The 25887-nt window shown below is 35.9% G+C and overlaps 1 pseudogene; it reads left to right on the top strand.

The window, feature by feature from the left end:
• The first annotated feature begins 5444 nt into the window (after nt 1–5444).
• LOC139167141 (craniofacial development protein 2-like) lies at nt 5445–10854 on the top strand (annotated as a pseudogene).
• The last annotated feature ends 15033 nt before the right edge of the window (nt 10855–25887 follow it).

Below are 25887 nucleotides of genomic sequence, written 5' to 3'. Positions count from 1 at the left end.
ACCATAGTAAATAGCTATGCTATCTAGGAAACATATGAACTTCAGGATACATATCCAGAGAGCTGCAGGTTGAAGAAACTCAATTTTAGGCTTAATTTATTATCATCTGGAATGTCTAAATAGACTTGTACAGGATTGGGCTCCATACTTAGAAAACATAATGCTTAAATTGTCATTTAAGGTGGTGTAGGATTTTATCTGAATTTCAGTTCAGGCTCTCTGTGTCATGCATTCTTGCTCAGACTTTCTGCTTGCTTGCTTATTTGCTGGCTTAATGACAATAATAAAATTTTCAAATCAAAATATGCATTTGGCATTGCGTGCATCAGAGTACTCGATTTTTTCCTATTATACCACAGGAATTATATCTGATTGCAAAATAAATTTTAGGCATTATACTCTTTCTCACCGTGTTTGTGTGTGTGTGTGTGTGTGTGTACCAGAAGACTATCACTGTGCTCAGGCTTGCCTTTGAATAATGCTGCTCTAAAGGTTTACTTCGTTTATGAATCAGAGCTTTAAAGCAGATATATCTTTTTCAGATTAGCTTGGATGACCAAACAAAAGTAAATAAACCAACACAGATTGCTTTACAAAACCTAATAGAAGTGCGCAAGTTTCAAAATATTTTCCCCAAATAATGTTCATAACACATACAGCCTTAATTTATGGCACTTCTCTCCTCCAAATTTATTCTCACAAAATCCACTGAGAAACGTGAATAAAACTTTTTAAACTATAGTTGGTGGTCTTCTCTGTGAGTATTAATAGCTGGAGGTATATTAATTTCCACATGCCTGGTGACATAGCTGGGTCTTCAGGAGCTTTCGAAAGGCAAGGAGGGTGGGAGCAGTCCTAATCTCTGGGGGAAGTTGATTCCAGAGGGCTGGGGTCACCACAGAGAAGGCTCTTCCCCTGGGTCCCACCAGACAGCATTGTTTAATCGATGGGACCCGGAGAAGGCCAACTCTGTGGGACTTAATCCATTGCTGGGATTCGTGCGGCAGAAGGCAGTCCCAAAGGTATTCTTGTCCGATGCCATATAGGGCTTTATAGGTCATAACCAACACTTCGAATTGTGACCGGAAACTGATCGGCAACCAAAGCAGACTGTGGACTGTTGGTGTAACATGGGCATACCTTGGGAAGCCCATGATTGCTCTCACGGCTGCATTCTGCATGATCTGAAGTTTCCGAACACTCTTCAAAGGTAACCCCATGTAGAGAGCATTGCAGTAGTTGAACCTCGAGGTGATGAGGGCATGAGTGACCGTGAGCAGTGACTCCCTGTCCAAGTAGGGCCTCAACTGGTGTACCAGGCAAACCTGGACAAACACCCTCCTCGCCACAGCCAAAAGGTGGTGCTCTAATGTTAGCTGTGGGTTGAGGAGGATGCCCAAGTTGTGGACCCTCTCTGAGGGGGTCAATAATCTCCCCCCAGGGTAATGGACGGACAGATGGAGTTGTCCTTGGGAGGCAAGACCCACAGCCACTCCGTCTTGTCAGGGTTGAGTTTGAGCCTGTTGGCACCCATCTAGACCCCAACAGCCTCCAGGCACCGGCACATCACTTCCACTGCTTCACTGACTGGACATAGGGTGGAGATGTAAAGCTGGGTATCATCAGCGTACTGATGATATCTCACCCCATGCCCTTGGATGATCTTACCCAGCAGTTTCATGTAGATATTGAATAGCAGGGGGGAGAGGACCGACCCTGGGGGCACTCCACAAGGGAGAGACCTAGTGGTCAACCTCTGACCCCCCACTAACACCGACTGCAACTGGCCAGAGAGATAGGAGGAGAACCACTGAAGAACAGTGCCTCCCATTCCCAACCCCTCCAGCCGGCGCAGAAGGATACCATGATCGATGGTATCGAAAGCCGCTGAGAGGTCAAGAAGCACCAGGACAGAGGATAAACCCCTGTCCTGGGCCCACCAGAGATCATTCATCATACAGTCATAAGTGGAAGGAAATGGGTGATAGGAATGATGAGAAAAAACTAGTACTGTAGTAATAATAGTGCAGACTTAGTTAATAGTTTGACAAAGGGGAATTATTTGTTAAGGGAATTATTTGTTTAGCAGAATGATAATGTTCGGGGGGGGAACTGTTCTTGTGCCTAGTTGTCTGGTGTGCAGTGCTATGTAGTGATGTTTTTATGGTAGGAGTTGAAACAGTTTATGTCCAGGATGCGAGGGGTCAGTAAATATTTTCACAGCTCTCTTTTTGACTCATGAAGTATACAGGTCCTCAATGGAAGACAGGTTGGCAGCAATTGTTTTTTCTGTAGTTCTGATTATCCTCTGCAGTCTATGTCAGTCTTGTTGGGTTGCAGAACCAAACCAGACAGTTATAGAGGTGCAGATGACAGACTCAATGATTCCTCTGTAGAACTGTATCAGCAGCTCCTTGGGCAGTTTGAGGTCCCTGATTCGGAGCAGAAAGAATATTCTTTGTTGTGCTTTTTTGATGACGTTATTGATGTTAGGTGACCACTTAGGTCTTGAGATATAATAGAACCAGGGGTGGGCTGCTGTCCGGATGGGGTAGCAAAAATGGAGCTCCATCCCAGAGCACACAATTTGCCCTGAAAGATGTTGAAAGAAAATGCAGGGCATCCTGCATAAACCATGCCCACAGTGTGGTAGTAAAAAAATTGGTAGCCCTTTACTGAATAGAAAGTAGCAATCTGAAGATCTTTACTTCTGATATTGTATTGTCTAGTATTGTGAGAGGTGGTAGGCCCTGGGTTGGGCCCAGAGGCAAAATAGGAGCTGTGATGTTCCTTCAATATACCAGGGTGATTCAACACAAAAATATGTAACCCTTCTCTGGTTTCAGGATCTATGGTAAGAACTAATAAAACAGCAAATACTGTTGCCGTTAGCAATGCAGAAACAAAATGTGTACTCAGTTTTATAAATAGTATTTCAAGAAAGAAAGAAACTCACTTCTATGGGTAATATTGATCATATCTAATGTCACATGTATCAAAAACTGAGGAACCCTATCACCTTCTTCAGTACAGATCTGCATATATAAAACCATTATTGCATGGTTGACCTAGATCATCTGCTAATCCACACATTAAAGGTTTTTCAAGGAAGAAATACATCAAACTGAAGTGGCTGTCCTTTAATAGTTACTAATATGAACACAATTTGAAACTCTTGGTTTGGTTTGGTTTGGTTTGGTTTGGTTTGGTCTTTGCTAAAATAACGCAGCAATTGATTACTTTTTAAAGTAATTCATTGATACAAATGATCAATTTTACTTTTCATTTTGAAAGGTTAACAAAACAAATTATTGATGGAACTAGTTGACTAATTTATATAATGCCTAGTAACACATCAATATGATATATTGGGGAAATAACAATCGCTGGGAGGAGGTATTAGAAAACAGAGCAGCAAACATTTCATTTCCTTTTACTGTTGTGTTAATTCTGTGATTCACCTAAATGGAATAATAATATCTGTGGGAAAGGACATTTGTCTCTTTCATCCTTCCAGAGAGTTTATCAAAATCAAACTACAATCTATTTAGTAACTGGGAAAGGGACAGCTTTTGCAACTATTCTAGAGAGGCCAATATCTCGAGTATTGCTAAGAGATAGGAAAAGATGGATAAGCGGTATTATGTTATTGTTGTTGTTGTTATTATAATTATTATTATTATTATTATTATTATTATTATTATTAATTATATTTGCATGCCACCCCTCTCAATAGACTCGGGGCGGCTCACAACAATAACAAAGACAATGTAAGAACAAATCTAATAATTTAAAAAACACTAAAACTTCCATTATTAAAAGCAAGCATACACACAAACATGTATAAACTGTATAGGCCCGGAGGAGATGTCTCAGTCCCCCCATGCCTGACAGCAGAGATGGGTCTTAAGAACTTTACGAAAGGCAAGGAGGGTGGGGGCAGTTCTGATCTCCGGGGTGAGCTGGTTCCAGGGGGTCGGGGCTGCCACAGAGAAGGCTCTTCTCCTGGGTCCCACCAAACGACATTGTTTAGTTGACGGGACCCAGAGAAGGCCAACTCTGTGGGATGTAACTGGTCACTGGGATTCGTGCGGCAGAAGGCAATCCCGGAGATATTCTGGTCCAATGCCATGAAAGGCTTTATAGGTCATAACCAACACTTTGAATTGTGACCGGAAATTGATCAGCAACCAATGCAGACTGCGGAGTAAGATTATGTTACATATTACTCATGAAAAGATAAGAAAACATGCATTACTTTATGGAATACTATCTCTATAACAAAACTTTGATTTTCAGCCAAGTTATAACTTTTGAAGGCATCCTGTACTTTATTAGCTTTTATAAGATTGAATCTTAAGCTCTGCAGATGGACAGTGACACAAATCCTTCAGCTCCCTGCAAGAAAAAGGATCAGCTTCTTATATCAAGGATAAGCAATAGGGTGCCAGTTAGCATTATAATCTTACTGGCTTTCTGCTCCAGCAAATTTCATATAAAATAATGAATAGGAAACTGCTGTAAAGCAGCAATAATATATTTGTTTGTTTAATTTGACTTCTATGCCACCCAATCCTGAAGGATTCAGGGCGGCTTACAACAATATAAAATACCAAAAAAAAACCAATTAAACAGAAGTCAGATATATAATCTAATAATAAAATCCATATTAAAACCCATAATAAACTAAATAATCAGCATACATACATAGCATTCATACAATTTGGCCATGATAGTTGTTAATTCATGACCTCCAGGCCTGCCAGCAAAGCCAGGTCTTTGTGGCCTCATGGAAAGTCATTAGGGTGGGAATAGTATGGACCTCGGAGGAGAGTTAATTCCATAGAGCCAGGGCAGCAACAGAGAAGGCCCTCACCCATGGTCCTGCCATGGTCCTGCCAACCTGCAGTGCTTAGTCGACAAGACTTTTAGGAGGCCAACTCTGTGTGCTCTTATAGGTCTCTGGAAGGTATGCAGCAGGTCCCCTAAATAGTCTGGCCCTGAGCCATACAGGGCTTTATAGGTAATAACTAACACCTTGAATTGTGCCTGAAGAATAATAGGAAGTCAGTGCAACTCGCAGAGCATAGGTGTCATATGGGTGTACTGAGGTTTGGAGTCTCTAAACACTCTAAACATCTTTGCTATCAACATCTTTGCTTGATTAAATGTTTTGGAGGGGAAATTTATTTCATTTCCACTATATATTTTAGGACTTCCAGATATGGATTACAAAAACCTAGATGACCACTAGATAGCAGCAAAGAAATACAAAACACTATTTTTTAGTATTTAGGGTCATCTGGTATTCATTAAACTTTCTTCATTCATGGAACACAAAATAAATACTAAGAAAATACAGGTCAACCAGATAAATACCCCTTCCTACATTTCATTAAATTCATACCTTTTGATGAATAAAATAATGTTATAGTTGCTTATAGATGATAAGACTAAACATCAAGATCTTAGGAATCAGTGAACTAAAATGGACAGGAATGGGAGAATTTAGTTCAGATGAGCATCAGCTATACTACTGCAGGCAAGAATTCCTCAGAAAAAATGGAGCAGCCTTCATAGTCAATAAAAGAATAGGAAAAGCAGTACTGGGATACAATCCTCCAAATGACAGAATGATCTCAGTTCAAATCCAAGGAAAACCATTTAACATCACAGTAGTCCAAGTCTATGCCCCAACCACTTGTGCTGAAGAGACTGAAGTTGACTGTTTCTATGAAGTTCTACAACATCTTCTAAAATTAACACCAAAAAATGATGTCCTTATCATCATGGGAGATTGGAATGTTAAAGTAGAAAGCCAAAAGATAACTGGAACAACAGGCCTTGGAATACAAAATGAAGAAGGGCAGAATGATTATAGCAAACACTATTTTCCAACAATCAGTGACAACTCTACACAAGGATATCACCAGACGGTCAATACAGAAATCAGATTGACTATATGCTTTGCAGCCAAAGATGAAAAAGCTCAGATATTTTGAAGTTAAATACCAGTATGGAATTGATGAGAGGGGATATCAAGAAACATGAGGATCAAATCAAAATGGTAGAACTCAAGACAGAATGCAATGAAAAAAAATTAGAAAAAGTAGAACAAAGAACAATTAAATCTCAGAAAGATCTTGAATATCAATTAATAAATTTAGAAATGGACAGGACATCATATTTCCTGAGGTTCCAAAATATTATAGAAACAAGAGAGGAAGATATAGAGGATAGAATAGCGGAATTGATAGGAGAAATACTCCAAAAAGATAAAAACGAGGTTAAAAACAAAATAGATGAAGCTTTTAGGATACAGACAAATTATGCCCGATGTCACCATCTGCCCAGGGAAATACATGTTAGATTTGCAAGGAAAAAGATAAGAGATAGCATTCTTATGGCCACAAGAGGGAAGATTTGGTTATACTGTACAAAGAAAGGGAGATCAACATATTAAAACAGATACCTAGAAGAGTTAGGGAGCAAAGAAATTACTACAATTTTTTGGCATTGACTCTAAACAGAAAACACTTAAACTTTAGATGGATCATTCCTGAAGGAATGATAATAACCTGGGAGGGAAAGAGGATCAAGGTAGATACATTAGAAAGAGCACATGAAATAAATGAACAACTGCAAGGTATAAAGGAAATAACCGAGACAGAAAGTGAGGATAGATTAGAAGGAATAAGCCAAGAAGACAGACAGGAAGAGAGGGAAGAGGAAGGAAAGGAAAGATCCAAAGAAGGTAGAGACCAAATCCAAAAAGAGGAGGGAGTAAAAACTAGAATGCAGACGGCAGCAAAAGGTAACAAGTAAAAACAAAAGGAAGGAAAACAACTAAAAGAAACAACAAACTAAACAAATGAATAAAGAAATTGAATTGATTTTGATAAACATTAAAGGATTAAATTCCCCAGAGAAAAGAAGAAAAATATATACAAAATTAATTAAAGAAAAAGTGGACATTATATGTCTCCAACAGACACACATAAAAGAAACAGAAAAAAAATACTTAGAGAATACAAAATTGGGAGTATTATATACATCACTAGGAAATTAAAAAAAGAAAGGAGTAGTAACGTATATTAAAAAAGAAATAAAGAAATCAAATTAAATGAAAGGAAAATAAATTTAATAAATATATATGCCCCAAACAAAAAACAAAAAGAATTTTATAAGAAACTGCATGAAAAGATACTAACACTAGAAAATAAAAATATTTGCATAATAGGAGACTATAATGGAATTATAGACAAACATAAAGATTATAGGAAAAATAAAAATAAAAACACAAATAGGACTACGCTGCCCAACACATTTAAAGATATGATAGAAGAATTAAACATGACAGACTTATGGAGGCTAACGCACCCAAAAAAAACCCAATATACATTCTACTCAGCACCACATGGATCTTATTCAAGTATAGACATGATATGGGCAAATAGTGAAATGGTACGAGACATTGAAATGATCGAAATAGATATAAATGTTTGGGCAGACCACAACCCACTAGTTGTGACCTAGAAAGGGACCAAAAATCATAATAAAAGATGGAGATTAAATCCACATATATTATTAGAAGAAGAATATACTGAAAGAATTACAAAAGAGATTGAATTTTTTTATAGAAGAAAACCAAAAACAAGCAACAACCACCCAAAACTTGTGGGATACTCTTAAGGCCTACATAAGAGGTATTACTATAGCATATAACATAGAAAGAACTAAAAAGAGGAGAAAGGAATATAATATGATAATAGAAAACATTAAAAAATTAGAAAAGCAACATCAAGAATTACCGGAGAAAAAGGAAATATATGAATCTTTATTGGGTTATAAACATGAACTAAATCTAATAGACCAACAAGAATATAGCCAGAACATCAAGCTAGTCAGGCAAACATTCTTTGAAAATGCAAACAAACCAGGTAGATGGCTGGCACACAAAATTAAAAAAGAAAAGGAAAATAGGATGATACATCAATTAACTGATGTAGAAGGGAGATTACAACATAATGAACAAAAACTGGAAGAAATTATTCTACAATATTATGAGAAATTATATTCACAAGAGGAAATAGACACAACTAAAATAGATAAATACTTGCAATGAAATAATGTGATGGAAATAAATGAAAAAGATGGGGAAATGTTAAATAGAGAGATTACCCCAATAGGAATTCAAGATGCAATTAAAAGACAGAAAGGTAACAAATCGCCAGGTCCAGATGGTTATCTGGGAGAGTATTACAAACACTTTGGAAAGACTATAGAACGAACAACTACAGTTAGAAGTTTACAACGAAGCACTGTTGGAAGCCAAAATACCCAAAACATGGAAAGAGACATACAACACCATGATACCAAAAGAAGGTGCCAATACAAACCAAGTCAGCGACTATAGACCAATTGCTCTTCTAAACACTGATTATAAAATCTTCACTTCAATATTATCCGAAAGATTAAAGAAAATACTAAACAAAACTATACACATCGATCAGAATGGTTTACTACCATCGAGACAAATCAGGAATAATACAAGAATTGTATTAGATATAATTGAATATTATGAAGCACATTCTGATAAACAAATTGCAATGATCTTTCTGGATGCACAGAAAGCTTTCGACAATGTGAATTGGCAATATATGAAAAGGTTAATAAAGCAAATGAAATTTGGTTCTAAATTTGAACTGCTATTAGACAATATATATATACCACTCAGAAGGCCAAGGTAATAGTCAACAAAGGAATAACAAAAACGTCCCAAATAAAGGAGTTAGACAAGGATGCCCGCTATCTCCCCTACTTTTTATACTGGTACTTGAAACTCTGTTAAATAAGATCCGTAAAGACAACAATATCAAAGGAACAAAGATAAAAAAAGAGGAATACAAATTGCAGGCCTTTGCGGATGACTTAGTTTTCTTTTTAGAAGAACCATTAGAGTCAGGGCAGCATTTAACTGGGAAAATAGAAGAATATGGAGAAATAGCAGGCCTAAAAATCAACAAACAAAAAACAAAATTTATGACCAAAAATATGACAAATAAGCAAACCAAAGAATTAGAAACTAAATTAGGATTCACTAGCATGAAAAAAATTAAATATTTAGAAATAAATTTAACCAACAGATGCTCAACAGTAAAAGAAGATAATTATATAAAACTAGTAAATCAAACCAAAGTAGAATTAGGAAAATGGAGTTACCTACAACTGTCATTGATGGGAAGAATGGCATCAATCAAAATGAGCATACTTCCAAAATTTCTATACCTATTTCAAACCTTACTTCCAAAATTTCTATACCTATTTCAAACCATACCAATAAAATTGAACTCTAAATTTTTTACGGAATTAAATAAAATAATATCCAAATTCATATGGCAAGGTAAAAAATCGAGAATAAAGATAGTAGATTTACAAGACATAAAAAACAGAGGGGGATTCGGAATGCCAGATTGGAAAGTGTATTATAAAGCAGCTTCATTGATGTGGATAAAAGAATGGATCAATCTTGATAATAAATGAATTTTACAATTGGAAGGCCATGATTTAGAGAAAGGTTGGCATGCCTACTTATGGGACATAGGAGATAAAATACCAAAATGCTTTAATAGACATCTAATCAGACAATCTTTATCTAAAGCATGGAAAGAGATAAGACATAAACATTATATAACAATACCAAATTGGATATCCACAATGGAAGCTCTAATATACCCAAATACATAGAAATTACCAAAAAAAATCAAATATAAAGAAATATTAGATAAGAACTGTAAACTCAAAAGCAGGGAAGAATTAATAATACAAAACATAAATATAGATTGGTGCACATATCTACAAATTAAATCTAGATATAAAAAGGATATGGAACAATCAGGTATAGAAAGAACTACCCAACCACTAGACAAACTATTGACAGGCCTGGAAGAAAAAATATCTAAAATATATAAATATCTGATGGAATATGAAAGACCAGAGGAGATAATCAAAGGTACAATGATTGCCTGGGCGAAAAATGTTGGCCATAATATATATAGAGAGGAATGGGAACAGATTTGGAAGAGAAATATCAAATTAACAAAATCCACAACATACAAAGAAAACCAATATAAAATGCTATACCGTTGGCATCTCCCACCCAAAAGACTAGCCAAAATGCATAAAAATTACACTCCAATGTGTTGGAAATGTAATAAGATTCAAGGCACCTTCTTTCATCTATGGTGGTTATGTCCAGAGACAAGAAAATATTGGGGGGGGGGGGATAATTGGTTGTGTCAAATAACAAATACAAAAATAGAATATATGCCAGAGTTTTTTCTACTGGATATTATGAGAGGTGCCTATTCTAAAAATGTAAAATATTTAAGCTTGCATATTACAACAGCTGTAAGGATTGTATTTGCACAGAACTGGAAAAATCCGCAAATATCTGAAAACAATGAGATCATCAAGAAAATATATGACTGCACAGAGATGGACAGATTGATAATGGAGCTTACTAATCAAAAGAATCGGACTATTATGAAACCTGGACAAAATGGTACCAATGGACAAAAAAAAGAAACTTAAAAGAAGCATTGAAATAAAATATTAAGAAATCTAAAAGCAATTAAAAGACAATGTCGATAGGAATGTATATATGATGTATATTCATCTGTAAATGTGATTATGTACTTTTTAAAAAAAAAATGGAAAAATATAATAAATATATATAATAAAAAAAGATGAAAAAGCTCTATACAGTCAATAAAAACAAGACTAGGAGCTGACTGTGGCTCAGATCATGAGCTTCCTGTTGCAAAAGCACTAGGCCACTCAGATATGAACTAAATCATATCCCTGATAAATATAGGTGACAAATAGATTTAAGAAATTAGATCTAATAGACAGAGTACCTGAAGACCTATGGATGGAGAAGTGCAACATTGTACAAGAAGTAGCAACTAAGCCATCCCAAAGAAAAAGAAATGCAAGAAAACAAAATGGCTGTCTGAGGAAGCTTTACAAATAGAGGAAAGAAGGGATGAAAAAGTCAAGGGAGAGAGAGAAAGATATACACAATTGAATGTAGAAGTCCAGAGAATAGCTAGAAGAGATAAGAATGCCTTCTTAAATGAACAATGAAAGAAATAGAAGAAAACAATAGAAAAGGGAGGACCAGAAACCTCTTCAAGAAAATTGAAGTTTCATACAAAGGTATGATAAAGAACCAAAATGGCATGGACCTAACAGGCAGAATAGATTAAGAAGAGGTGGGAAAATTACACAGAAAAACTATACAAGAACAATCCCTGATAACCACAATGGGGTGGCCACTGACCTTGAGTCAGACAGTGCTACACTCAATATTCCAGCAAATTGGGGGTGGAGCTGTAAACCAAGGTAACATGCCGGCTTTCCCAGGAGCTCCAAGTTAGCCAGCCAAACTGCGGCTTTTGGGGGATCCTTTGAGAGATTGTTTCCGACCTGGAGGGTCGGATTCAAAAGAGGAACACCTGGTGAGCCGCAGGATACTGCAAAATCCTGCTGGCAACCAGTTCCTTGGCCACTAGCCGGCCAGAGGTGTTGAGACACCTGAAATCTCGGAAGCCATATGGTGGCAGAGAGGCTTGAAAAACAAAAGTGATGCCATCTGGTGAGAGTTTGTGTTTTTTTTTGACCTAAAATTCATTTTTGGGAATAGTGAATGCAATAGAAGTTACTTTAATTTTCATTTTTTAAACTTAAAAAAGGGAAGGAACTTTTGTTTCCGATTTAGCAGCAGAGATAGCATTGTGTATTGGCACTTCTCCTGTATGCAATTTGATTGACTTTTAAGATGGAAAGTGTTAAGTGACGTTTCAAATCTATATTACTTTGGACTGAGAAGAATACTGAAATATAATTATGACTGGATTGTATTGTATTTTTAAAAGACTTTTAAAAGATTTTTCAGAATTTTTTTTTTCTTTGTAGGAGTTTTTAAAATATTGCCATCTAGTGGACTATGGAAACATTTTTTGTTTTTTCTTTGAAGAGATTCTGGTGTGGGAATGTTTCCATCTCATCTGGCCTTGAGAACTTGTTATTTTTAATAACAAAGTCAGGTGCAAAACTACCAACACTATCAGGGAGGGGGAAGGGAAGGAGGGGAAGAGGGGCAGGGTTTGATGGCCGCGGCAGCAAGGAGCCTTTCCTCCCCCTTGGAAGGGCTCTGAATCCCCACTGTCTGGGGGTTCTGGTCCTTTTGGACGAGATTGGATCTTTCCTGAAGGGAAGGTGATGCATGGGATGCTACCAGGAGTCTGGTAGGGGTTAGCATGCCCCACCAGACGAACAGACCCAGTCTCGCACTGGCTGTGGTGTGAAGCCGGCCAGGCAGCCATGCCTGAGCCGACACAGCCACAGAGACAATGCAACGCCAGAATGGAAAGATGATCGGTAACATCTGGAAAGAGCTGGAGGAGTACTTACAGAAGAAAGAAGAGATTTAAATCTGTTGCTAGTGAGTGAAAGCGGTCGAAAGAGATTTTGGAATTTGTTTTCTCGATTTGATTTCAATAAAGCTAAAACAGCTGGAAATGGAACAGGAAGCAGCTGTCCTCATGATGAGATGAATGGCAAAGGCTTTTGAAAGTAGCAAGTGCCCAAGATTGGATTTTTAAGATTCTTAACTATTTTTGAATTTGTCTTTTTGAATTGGGATCCCTTGAATTCTCGCTGTGGAGGCTATTCTTTCCCCCCCCCCCCATTTACATGCATTAAAGGAAGAGGAATTCTATAAATACTGGAAGATTTGAATAAATTTCTTATTTAGTACCATCCTGTGGTCGGAGGAAACATAGCAGCCAATCTGTGTAAATATGTTGACATTGTTTGGAAGCATATCTTATCTGCTTGGCCTTCACATTTGTTCTCTATGAGAAAGGAGGGTGTTAGCTATGGCCTGGAAGGAAAAAAGTATTCAAGATGGAACTGACTGAATTGTTTGAAAACATATTTGATAATGCAATTTGAAAAGAGATTTGAAACATGTTAAGAACATTGACATTGAAAACCCAGAAGACAGCAGAAGATAGCAGCACTTCAAAGAAGAGGAAGGGATAGCATTGTATATTGGCACCTCTCCTGTATGCTATAATTGAAGCGCCGGTCTGATTTTTGGTGGACTTTAAAGATAGAAAGTGTTAAGCAACATTTCAAATCTATATTATTTTGGACTGAGAAGAATACTGAAATCTATATTATTTTGGACTGAGAAGAATACTGAAATATAATTATGGCTGGATTGCATTGTATTTTTAAAAGACTTTTAAAGATTTTTTGGGAATTTTTTTTTCCTTTATAGGAGTTTTTAAAATATTGCCATCTAGTGGACTATGGAAAAAAATGTTTTTTCTTTGAAGATATTCTAGCATGGGGATGTTTCCATTCATCTGGCCTTGAGAACATGTGCAACACTATCAACACTATCAGACTGACTTGTTATTGTTGCAAATTTAAAGCTTTTCTTTAATTTTTTGGGAAATATACGTATACATTTTTTTTTAGTTTAGGCTTCCTGAATAATAAATTTAATAAGAGACATTCCCTTTTCTCTCTTGAGAATCACATGTTATAGTTTTGAAATATTCTCTTGGGAAGAGGGGTTTTTTCTTTCTTTCTTTCTTTTTTTTTTGATTTAAGCTTTAGCTCTTATTTATGGTATTTTTAAGGCTTTTTAAATTTAAGTAAATTATTTAATGTTTTTATTACTCTTTAATTTTAAAATATTAGAGAATACTCTAATATTTTTATACTATTTTTGTTTCTCTTTTTCTTTTTTAACCAATTTTTTATATTTTAAATCTTTTTCTGTTTTATTGTTGATTGGATTACTTTATCAGGCACTGCTTCGAGTGCTGGGTTTGTTCATCCACTTTCTGGATTACTTCAAGATTGGTGTTCTATCTTTCTTTTTTGTTTTTACAATATTTTTTTGGATTGGATTTATTTTTATCAGGTGTTCTTGAGAACGCCAGGTAACTTTACCCATTTCTGGATTATTAGCTGAATATTTTCCTATTTTAAAAAAATCATTTTTATTATTTGTATTGGTTTTAATTTTTAATTGTCTGATCACCAGTTTTTTATAGATTATTTAGATTATTACTAGATTTTAAGTTTTTAATTTTTTAATTCTTATTTTTATTGTTTTGGATTTTGATTTTTATTGGGTGTTTTTAACACCAGGTTTGTATACCCAGATTTTGGGTTATTACCTGATTGGATTATTATTGGCTGATTGGAGCACAAAATGGCTGCAAAGAAACCACCTTATCCTTCAAAAAAACTGCGAACTCACTTCTTAAAATATTCATTTGAATTTCTCTGAGTCCTTTTAATTCTTCTCTATATATAAGAAGATCATCTATGTATTTATCATGCAGCTGTTTCTGTTTTACTGTTAAGGAATCTCCAAGGTCATCTAAATGGGCACAGTAGCCTTGGGTTTCTTGAATTGTCTGTTCAAGATGAGAGATCATAGCATGCATAAGTGCACCTTTGTGCCTACCGTTCCTGTCCTAATGTATTTTTCTATTTCTACTTTATACTTATGTTATGTTAAACATACAATACAATACAATATTTGTATGAGAAATAAAATAAAATAAATAAATAAAATAAAATAAATAAACTGAGGAAGGAGAAAATGAGATGCAAGTGATGGAGAGGGCAAAAGAATCAGCTCCTGGAGAAAAAGGACTAAAAGAATTGAGTGAAGAATACTTACTGGCTGAGGCAACAGTAGGAGTAGAGGTTTTATAAGAACAAGAATTGATGACAATTGCAGAACAGCTTTTTCTGATGGACAGTAAAGAACAAAGAAAAAGGGTGATAACGAGAGAGGCAAAAGCCTTAATATAAGAAACAGATATAATTAAAGATGGATGAAGAGCTTAAATGGATTTTGATAAATGTCAATGGACTTAATTCAGCAAATAAGAGAAATATGTTTTCAATAAACTTAAAAATTGAATCTTGATATAATATGCCTCCAGGAAGTTCATATTAAAACTCGACACAAGATATTTTTAGAAAACAAGTCTTTTGGAGAACTTTATGCTAATTTGATTGATCAAGCTAAAAGAGAAGAAAATTTATTCTAATTACATATATTCGGATGATGATGGCAGGATATTGATAGTTGAGATAAGAATTAATAACCAAAAGGTATTATTGGTAGCAATATATGTCCCAAATGACAACCAAGAACCTTTTTATTCAAAGTTACACAAGAAAATTAATGAATTAAACTACAAAAGTATTTGTTTAATAGGCGACTTTAATGCGATAATAGAAGCAGATTTGGACTATAAGACAAATAAGGAAAATAGATATAAAAAGAGGATTCTGACTAAATAACAACATCCTGAGAAAAAATGGTGTTGATGTTTTTAAATAGAAATATTAGATCTGTCTCTGAGATCTCATGACTTAAGATAAGGGACCAAGAATATAAATTGCAAGCCTTTGCTGACTATCTGGTTTTTATACTTGAAAATCCATCAATTTCAGGCTTGAAACTTCTAACACAAATTCAAAGATATGGAGAAGTAGCAGGACTAAAGATTAATAAAGATAAAACTAAATTGATCACAAAGAATATAACTGAAAAACAGAAATTGCAGTTAAAAAGACAGCTGAATGTTCCGATGGTACAAGAAGTAAAATATTTGGGAATCCAACTAACAGATGTTCATCACTTAAAGAAAATAACTATGTAAAACTTAAAAAGCAGATTGAGAAAGATTTAGAAAAATGGAAGACTCTTCAGTTATCACTGATGGGCAGAATAGCTTTAATTAAGATGAACATATTACCAAGACTATTATTTTTATTCTCTACAATTCCAATCAAAATTGATAAGACTTTCTTTAATGAGCTAAACAAAATGACAACTAAATTTATATGGCAAGGGAAAAGAGCGACAATCAGCTTTAAAAACCTATAAGATGTTAGAGAAAGAGTAAGATTTGGGCTTCAGAACTGGGAGTTTTATTGCCAAGCAGCGGCAATGACATGGATAAAAGATTGGACCTTTCTTAGAAATAAAAGACTATTGGATATGACTTACAAATAGGATGGCATGCATTTATAATTACACAATCATTGAAGTTAAAATCACTGCAAGAGTTGGGAAAACAAGGTATAAAAGTGGCTTCGTTTATGTATGTACAGTTACAACTGAGGTTTGAAAAAGATGTTAAAACAGAAGGTATTAATCTGCAAAAAAACAGAATTTGATCAAATTTTATTTGGTCATGATGCTAATTTGATTTTAAAAATTGAGACTCTTGAAAGGGTGCAGAGAAGAGCAACAAAAATTATTAGGGGCCTGAAGGCTAAAACATATGAGCAACTGGGTATGTCTAATTTAATGAAAAGGACCAGGGGAGGTATGATAGCAGTGTTCTAATATCTCAGGGGTTGCCACAAAGAGGAGGGAGTCAAATTATTCTCCAAAGCACCCGAGGGTAGAACAAGAAGCAATGGGTGAAAACTAAACAAGGAGAGAAGTAACTTTGGACTAGGGAGAAATTTCCTGGCAGAACAATTAATCAGAGGAGCAACTTGCCTCCAGAAATTGTGCATGCTCCGACATTGGAAGTTTTTAAGATGTTGGATAACCATTTGTCTGACCTAGTGTAGGGTTTCCTGCCTAAGCAGGGGGTTGGAGTAGAATACCTCCAAGGCCCCTTCCAACTCTCTTGTTGTTGTTTTTGTTGTTGTTAGTATTAGTATTATTAATATTATTATTATGTAGTCCTGGATAGAGAGATTTATTCAGGGTGTACAATATCAATAGAGCCCACTTTTGTAAGGATATCTTCAAAAGATTCAGCACTTTCCACAAGAAATAATGAAAGCCATAACATTATGCATATTTTCTAAAGAATAAATCCCAATGAAAACTGTAGGACATACTCAGTTACATGCTTAGAGTTGAGCTTTATGGATATTAGGAAATCCTATTTGCCAGAGAGAAGGTTTATTTATTCTTCGATAGAAGCCAGCTTTAATAAAGCAAATCTATTCTCTCCTGAGAGGCAAGCAAATAGTTCCATAAATTCTAGAAATCCAACTTAAGGGTACAAAACATGATCTGCATTATAACAAGTTTTCTGTCATGTGCTTTCTTTGAAAAAAGTGTTTAATGGTACTGAAATAAAACTTTTATCTCTGACTAAATAAAGTATATGGTGAAACATTTGAATAAATGTTTTTCAGCTGGTTTTAATTTGCCCAGAAGGAATAAGTGCAGATTTCCCAACATAAACATGATTCCAAAAAAAAAAGTTGAGAAAGAACATGCTAATTGCGGTTTTATTTTGATTTATTCTTTACCTGTAGGTAAGAAGGGTTTCTCCTACTTTTTTCTCCTCTAGGTTGAAAAATGTTTGGCTTCAAATGAAATTCTAAAATCTGGGGGTGGGGACACCTTAAAATTAGATACTATTATGCCTGTCCACAAAAGTTTTTGCCAACATAAATGCCAATCAGTTTAGAAAGATTCTTTGGAAGTATAACATTTCCAGAATAAAGTTTTGCCTCAAGAAATTAAATAATCAAACACTCTTGTTCCAGTATCAGCGAAGTTAATTGGAGAGGAATCCACCAATTTATTTGGTATTTGGGGTGAATATCAACTTATCATGGATTTGCTAGCTGTATAGAATTTATTTATGTATTTACTGGAAACATTCATTGCTTTTCAGCCTGAAAAATACCCAGAACAGCTTAAGAAGGGAGGGGGGGGCATTTCCTGCCCCAAACTTCACAATTCTTTCTAAAAGATACACTTAAAAAGAGTGGAAAGGGAAGAGAAAAACAGCATGGATGTAAGTAAAACCTGGAGGTGTGCAAAATATTTCAACCTGTAGCCTACCAATTCTAAAATACATTGCTCCAAGATTACTGGAACAAGAAGTGCTTTAAGAATAAAAAGGAGATTAGATGAAAAAAATTGGTTAACCTGGCACAGCCTTAGAAACAGTTTCTGGGTGTTCTGGAAAAACTAAATTTAAACCATGAAAAGTTTGGTAATTTTTAATATTTTATAAATTTGCATATGCAATATGAGACAGAATGGATAATGTTCATTTTGTCTAATCATTAAAGCAGGTAAATCTTTTGCAAGGCCTACATGAGGGGTGTGAAATTTGTATTGTCATGGTGGCATCACGTGACATATTGTGACTTTTTCCGCTTCTCCAAACCAAGTGTGGGCGTGGGCAGCACATAGCCTGTGGACCACAAATTTGACAGCCCTGGCCTACACAGTTGTTTTCGCAGCTGTCATCACCTGTCTCTTTATTCATGCAGAAATAGCTGAAAACCAATTATTGCAGTTCACCAAAAGCCTTGCAAGTACACATGCTTTGTATTGTCTCACTAATTAAGAGATTAGTCCAAAAGGTAAAGGATCTGTTTGTTCTGTCACCCCTGTAATTCTGGTAGATTCAGTTAATAATCCTTGGTTCTGGTTACCTTTCTCCCAATGTCTCTACCTAACCGGTAGGATCTGTCAAACAGCACATGTTCTGGGTCCCATTCTTATAACAATTCATGTAACAATCCAAGAGGCATGCCTTCTTCATAGTGGCACCCACCTTTTGGAAAGCTTTTCTCCCAACCCCATCACATAAGTTCACATTGCTCTGTTAAACAAGCTTCTTCCCCAGGTCCTTGAGATGAGGTGTTGTTTTGGGGTGTGTTTTGCACAATCAGGTTTTGTTCTTTTTGATTTCCATTCTTTTTATTCTGATTTGGTCATCTTACTAGATGATTTTAACTGGATTTTCTTTTAAGATGTGCTCATTCTGTCAAGCTGAGAAACTCTAAAAATGTGATTAAAAAGAAATAAGAAAATCACTCAACACAGGATTCCCTTCCTTTAGTGCAGTGTTTCTCAATTATTTTCTGTTACGTCCCCCCCCCCGCAGGAAGAAGTAAATATTTCATGCTCCCCAACTCTCTGCCAGGCGATTGTTTGCAATATTCAGCACATTTTCACTGAAAAAACTCAAGTGATTTATCACCATGATTGGGGTGTAATGTGTTTAAGTGACACCTTAATTTATTTGGCTTCATGCTGTCCACTTCCAACATTTTTAGACACAGTAAACATGCAGGTCTTTCCTCATCTCCCATTGTAGTCACAGTGACGCCAAGAGTGAAATACACTTTGTCATATTTTCTCATCTTAGCTTTCAGGAGATTTACATTTGTCTCATTATCTCCATCTCTCTCCTCCTTTCTTTTCATTCCTGTTAAATATTTTCCCCATGGTGTGTCTTAAGGGTTTGTTATATGCACTTCATATCTCCTACTCTATGCTGTGTGCTATTGTTCGGTGCAAAAATAACCCTACTCCCTACAGCAAAAAAAAAGCACATTCCCCAGGCGCTCCCTCTTGGCATTGCTCCATGCCCCCAGGGGGTCTGCCCCACTATTTGAGAAACACTGCTAAATTAAATATATAGACTAATTCATGATCTAACCATGTGTTCACCAAGAGTTGAAAATAACTTGATGGATATAATCAATAAATCAATTTAAACAAATATTTTCCAATCAGGGCATTTGTCAATCTGTGACTGCATATTTTATTGCATATGTTATTACTAATTATTTGCAGAGTTCCAAAAGAAAAGATCACCTCAATTTCCTTTGCTTTACTTTGGGCTTGTAATACAAGCATTAATTCCTTACATATCATTAGGGAAAGGATGAACAAAATGCTTTTTAAAAAGATCAAACATAAAGGATCCTTTAATGCCACTATTCCAACAGCACCTGGTAGTATAAAATAAAATCCCAGGCAGGCAGATAAAATTATGATTTTATTAATATACTATTTAGATCAATATTATACCATCCTCATGTCAGGAATAGCAATCCTGGGTGATATTTCATTGTAGTAACATATAAGGTAAAAGGTAGAATGTAAGCATGCTAATGCTGAGACCTTGGGTGTAAATTGCAATGTGATTGGGCCAGAGCATTATAAGATGCAGATCAACTTCATGATTCTTGTGGTCGTTTGCTGTTAATGGTGGTTGTTAGTTGGTTGTTTGGAGCAGTTTGAGCATGAGATATTGAGTAGATCTGTGATAGTGATACAAAGAACCCTGAATTGGTTTAGTATCGACTAGAAACAATGTTCCCTCTAACTTTTTTTCGGTGTGGGCGGAAAAGTATAGTGTCTGAGCGACAGTCCCTTTGGGACTGGATGGCATAGAAGTATAAATAAATAAATAAATAAATAAATAAGAAAAAGATTCCCTTTTTTATTAAAAGAAATTAATAATAAAACAAAACCAAAATCTATTACTATTATTACTATCTTCTCTTTTTCCATCCCTGTCTCCTCCTCCCTTGTGTGTGTGTGTGTGTGTGTGTGTGTGTGTGTGTGTGTGTGTGTGAACTCTTGAACCATTTCCAATAACAGGTGAGCTATTGGAAATGGTTCAAGAGTTCACACACACACACACACACACACACACAAACAAACAAATGGCTGGGGGTTTTTTTCTCTTATTATTTGAGTGCTTTTTACCATATGCTTTAAATCAAGAGTCATTTCTCTCTCTTTCTCTGTCCCCCTCTTGCTCTTGCTCTCTCTCTCTCTCTCTCTCTCTCTATTGCTTTCTTTCTCTCAGACTCTTTCTTTCTATCTCTCTTGCTTTCTTTCTCTTCTCTCTCTTGCTAGCTCTCTCTCCCCCTTTCATCTCTCTCTCTCTTTCTCTCTTGTTTTCTTTCTCTCTATTGCTTTCTTTCTCTTCTCTCTCTTACTAGCTCTCTCTCCCCCTTTTCATCTCTCTCTTTCTTTCTCTCTTGTTTTCTTTCTCTCTCTTTATTGCTTTCTTTCTCTTCTCTCTCTTGCTAGCTCTCTCTCCCCCTTTCATCTCTCTCTCTTTCTCTCTTGTTTTCTTTCTCTCTCTCTATTGCTTTCTTTCTCTTATCTCTCTTGCTAGCTCTCTCTCCCCCCCTTTCTCTCTCTCTCTTAGCAGTGGCATTGGGCAGTAGCCCTGGGGCGGCGGCAGGGTGATCAGCTGTGAGGCGGCGAGGGGGCTGCGAGAGTGCTTTCTCCGAGCACTTCAGGAACGCCTGCCCTGCCTCTACTGCAGCCCCCTTGCTGGAAGTCTGGGACAAAAGCGCTCCCAGCCAGGGGGCTGCGAGAGGGGAGGGGCGGGCATTCCCAAAATGGACGGAGAAAGCCCTCTCTCGCAGCGAAAGCGCTCCCAGCCAGGGGGCTGCGAGAGAGGGCTTTCTCCATCCATTTCGGGAAAGCCCACCCCGCCCCTCTCGCAGCCCCCTGGCTGGGAGTGCTTTTGTCCTGAGAAGCCGAAGCCGCCGCCGCCGCGAGAGAAGTCTCGCCCAAGGCAGGAGGCGGCAGAGGAGGAGAGGGGGCGGATCAGGCGGGCGGGCAGCAGGGCCAAGAGGCCAGGAGTGTGAGGGGGCCAGAGGCACCATGGAGAGGCAGGGGCGGCCGCGGCGCCCTTCTACTGCCCGCGCCTCCCTTCCTGCCCGCCCCCCCCCACGGGCTGGCAGGGGGATGGGGAGCGCGCACCCGAGGAAAAGGCTGTGTGGGGGGGGGATATTTTGGAGCGTGTGCGCACACAAGGGCGCAGCTTACAGGGAACAGTGACTAGAAACCCAGATTGGTTTAGCATCTACTTGTAACCTGGATTGGTTGAATATCTACTTGTAAGTAAGCTGAATACAGCTGATGTAAAATTCCTGCAAATAGAAGACTGAAGATATTTTGCACTGGAGAGTAAACTATTGTTTTCTACAAACGTGTCTCCATCATTTATTTGGTTCATTAAATTGCCACAATATATTTAGATATCTTATCTAGTCCTCCTGTGTTACTCTGCAAATATATATCCAGACATCTCATTCAAATATAATAAGTCTCATTAACAAAGGCAGCTGTCTAGTATTCCACTGTTTTTTAAAACTGATATTTAGTATGATAAGTCTCCTGAGAAAATTGACTGATGCATATGTGCCTGTTGCTGCCATGTTCTGAATTATGAACATTAAAAGAAGTCAATATATATTAAAGATATTTTGATGCCAGAGTTTGCTTCCTGTTTCATGTAGGTAAGGGTCCATAATAGGTGCTATACTAGACTTTCAAAAAGCCTTGAACAAGAACCTTATTAAAGAAGCCTAAAGAAACTCAGTTTCCATAGGATAATTACTCGTGCACTGGTAACCGGCACCAAAAATGTAGAATTAAATGGAAAATTTGACAGTTGTTCAAAGTAGATCTATCAAGGGTCAATATTGAGAGTTTTAAAAATGATTTGTAGTTTGAAATGAATAGTTAGGTAATCAAGTTTGCTTATTACTACACTGCTCAGTGTGGCAAATAAAAAGTAATTATATGTTCCAAATGATTTCTAGCTAAACTAAGTAAATGAGTATTAAAATGTGCAGTTTGGTGTAAGACCAAAGTAATTCATAGACACGCAAAATATAAATACTAATGAGATTCCAGCTAGTTGAATAAATATAGTATTTTAGGTAAGATGGACATTTTAATTGTGGAGATTCTTCCAATAAGGGAAATTGGTAGCTTATTCCATTTTTCTATTTTTTTAAAAATTTCCTTGATCAATACTGTATAGTTATCTTCTTTAATTGTTATTGCCCTTGGTGACAAGTTTATACCTAAATATTTAACTCTTTTTACAATTTGTAGTTCTAGTTTATTTTCTAATATTTGCTTTTCTTTACTTGTTAAATTTTTTGTCAATATTTTAGTCTTCTGTTTATTAATTTTTAATCCTGCCATTTCCCCAAATTTAGCTATTTCTTCTAATAAATTTCCACCAGATTCAATGGGATCTTCTATATTAAATACTAAGTCATCGGCAAATGCCTGTATCTTATATTCTTGTTCTTTTATTTTCAGTCCTTTAATATCATGATTGGATTGAATCTTTGTTAATATGGCCAGTACAAAGATTAATGGGGAGAGAGGACATCCTTGAACACCTTTTTCAATATTTATACTGTCTGTTAAATCGCCATTGATAAGAACTTTAGCTGATTGTTGGGAATATATTGTCTGAATAGCCCTTATAAATTTTTCTTTAAATTTCATCTTTATTAACTGCTTTATTAAAAAATTCCAATTTAAATTATCGAAAGCTTTTTCTGCATCTAAAAATACCAAAGCCAAATTTTTCCCAGGATTTACTTCATAATACTCTAATATGTTTATTATATTTCTTAAATTATTTTTAATATTGCTGTTTGGTAAAAATCCATTTTGATCCGGATGTATTATCTCATTGATAATCATTTTAAACCTTTCTGCTAATATTGTTGCGAATATTTTGTAATCAGAATTCAGTAATGCTATTGGTCTATATTGTTTAATTAAATGTCTTTGATTCGGATCTTTAGGTATTAGAGCAATTAACCCCTCTTTCCATGATTGAGGGATTTTCCCCATCTCATTTAACATTACCAACATTAATTTTTTTAGGGGTTCTTCCACCGGAATTCCATCTGTTCCAGGTGTTTTATTATTGTATTATTTCTTGATTGCTCTTTCAAGCTCTATCATTGATATATCTTTCTCCATTCTATTTATATTAATTTCAGATATTTGTGGTGTTTCAGACTTATTTAAATACAATTCTATATCTTCTTCTCCTATCCCATCTTTTTTGTAAAGTCCTTGAAAGTAGTTTTTAATTATCTTCCCCCCCCCTCTATATCAAATTGTTTCTCTCCCCTTTCATCCTCTAATTGTTGTATATATTTCTTTTCACTTTCTTTTTTAAATTTATATGCTAGCCACCTTCCTGGCTTATTTGCCTGTTCAAAATAATTTTGTTTTACGGATTTAATCTTCTGGGCTATCTCCTCCTGTACTAAAAGATTAATTTTGTGTTTAATCATTCCATTTCATCCTTTATTTTCACATTTTCTGGCTCTTTTAACAACTTATTTTCCAGTTCCTCTAATTCCTTCTGATTTTCTCTCGTTTGATTATTCTTATTTTTATTCTTTTTACTCATATATGTATTGTTAAGCCTCTGACAAATGCCTTTGTCATGTCCCAGATGTTTTAGATTGATGTATCATTATTCCAAATTTTTTCCAGGAAGATATCTAATTCTGTATCTTTATATTGTTTATATTGATTTTCTTCTATTATTTTAGTATTCGTTGTCCATCTATGTCTCTTGCCGTGATCTCCTTTAATTGTAAAACTTATTGGATTGTGATCCGCCCAACAATTTGGTTCGATTTCAACTGCTATAATCTCTTTTTGAAGCCCTATGTCCATCCATACCATATCCAACCTACACCATGATTTATGTGGATTGGAGTAATATGTGTATTTTTGTTCATCTTTATGCATTTCTCTCCATACATCCTTTAGTTTAAATTCTTCTGTTATATCGTTAAATTCATCTGGTAATTCTTTTTTTCCATTCCCCTATAATCTTTTTCAAGGTTTGCTATAGCATTGAAGTCTCCGACCACACAAATATTTTCTTTCCCAAATTTTATTATTTTTTGATACATTTTTTTATAAAAAGCTTTTTGGTCATTATTGGGTGCATATATCACAATTAATGTTATTTTTTTCCGTTTGAATTCAATTTTTATTATAAGTATCCTTCCTTCTTCACCTCTATCTATTATTGTAGGGTTTAACCAATTTTTTATATAGACCGCAATCTGTTCTGCTGGCGTGTTTCAACCACCCGTAATTACAGACTAATTAGTCCAGGAAGACACACACCACACGATAAAAGGAAAACCCAAAAGTTTTTATAAACAGAAAAACAGAAACAGCTCCCTTTTTAAATGTCAAAGGGATTTTCTGGTACACACAAGGCACAGGTTAAATGCAATCCAATTGCTCACCCAATAACTGGAAAATTGAGTCCAATTCTAAAGTCCAGAGAGTCCACACACAATCTTGAACAGCACAAAAATCATGATCTTGACGAAACAATGAATCAGATAAACTGCCATGAGGTTGAAACACCAAGCTGCACTTTTATCTGTAGCACTAATTACAGCAGCCCCACCCAACCACAGGTGGCCTCATTTTCTCTTTTAATAATCCTTCAGTTGTTGTCTCCTATGCATCACTCTACGCATGTGTGGATGTGTTATTAATTCTTGTTCAGAATCCAAGGATGATCTCTTCCTGGGCTGTCTGCCAAACTCCCCTCTTCCCTGTCACTCATGCTTCCTTGGTCAGAGGAGGCTTCGTCGGCAGAGTCCATCGGGAGCAAAACAGGCCTGCAGCATGTGGATGTTTCCCCCACATCCACCTGCACATTCCTTGGGGCAGGAGCTGGGCCAGAGCTAACCACAATGTGAAGTATGAACCAGAATCAAAAGAGCACATTATTCAGAAATCTCAAAATGGTTCTCCAGCATGGAGGCTATAATGCATCCCAATACAAAAGATTTAAATAAAATGATTAATTATTATCAATTATTAGATGGAAGATGAGAATTGAAGACTATAGAGCAATTAGAAAAAAATGGGATAATAATGGATTGGTGACCATATATTCAAATAAAATCACAGTATCAAGAGGATAAAATAATAAGTGGGATAAAAGTAGAACTTGATAAAATAATTCTAGGTCAAGAAAAAAAATGATTTCGAAATTGTACAAATATTTATTAAATTACAAAATGGAAGATTATATAGTAAAGAACAGTATCTATAGCTGGAGCAGAAATTTTGGATACAGTGTAAATTTAGATAAATGGGACACAATCTGGTCAATAAATTATAAATTAACGAAATCAGTGGCATTTAGAGAAAACATATACAAAATG

Source organism: Erythrolamprus reginae, chromosome 4 (genome assembly GCF_031021105.1).
Source record: "Erythrolamprus reginae isolate rEryReg1 chromosome 4, rEryReg1.hap1, whole genome shotgun sequence".
In the NCBI taxonomy this organism is placed as follows: domain Eukaryota; kingdom Metazoa; phylum Chordata; class Lepidosauria; order Squamata; family Dipsadidae; genus Erythrolamprus; species Erythrolamprus reginae.
This window is presented reverse-complemented; position numbering and strand designations above follow the sequence as displayed.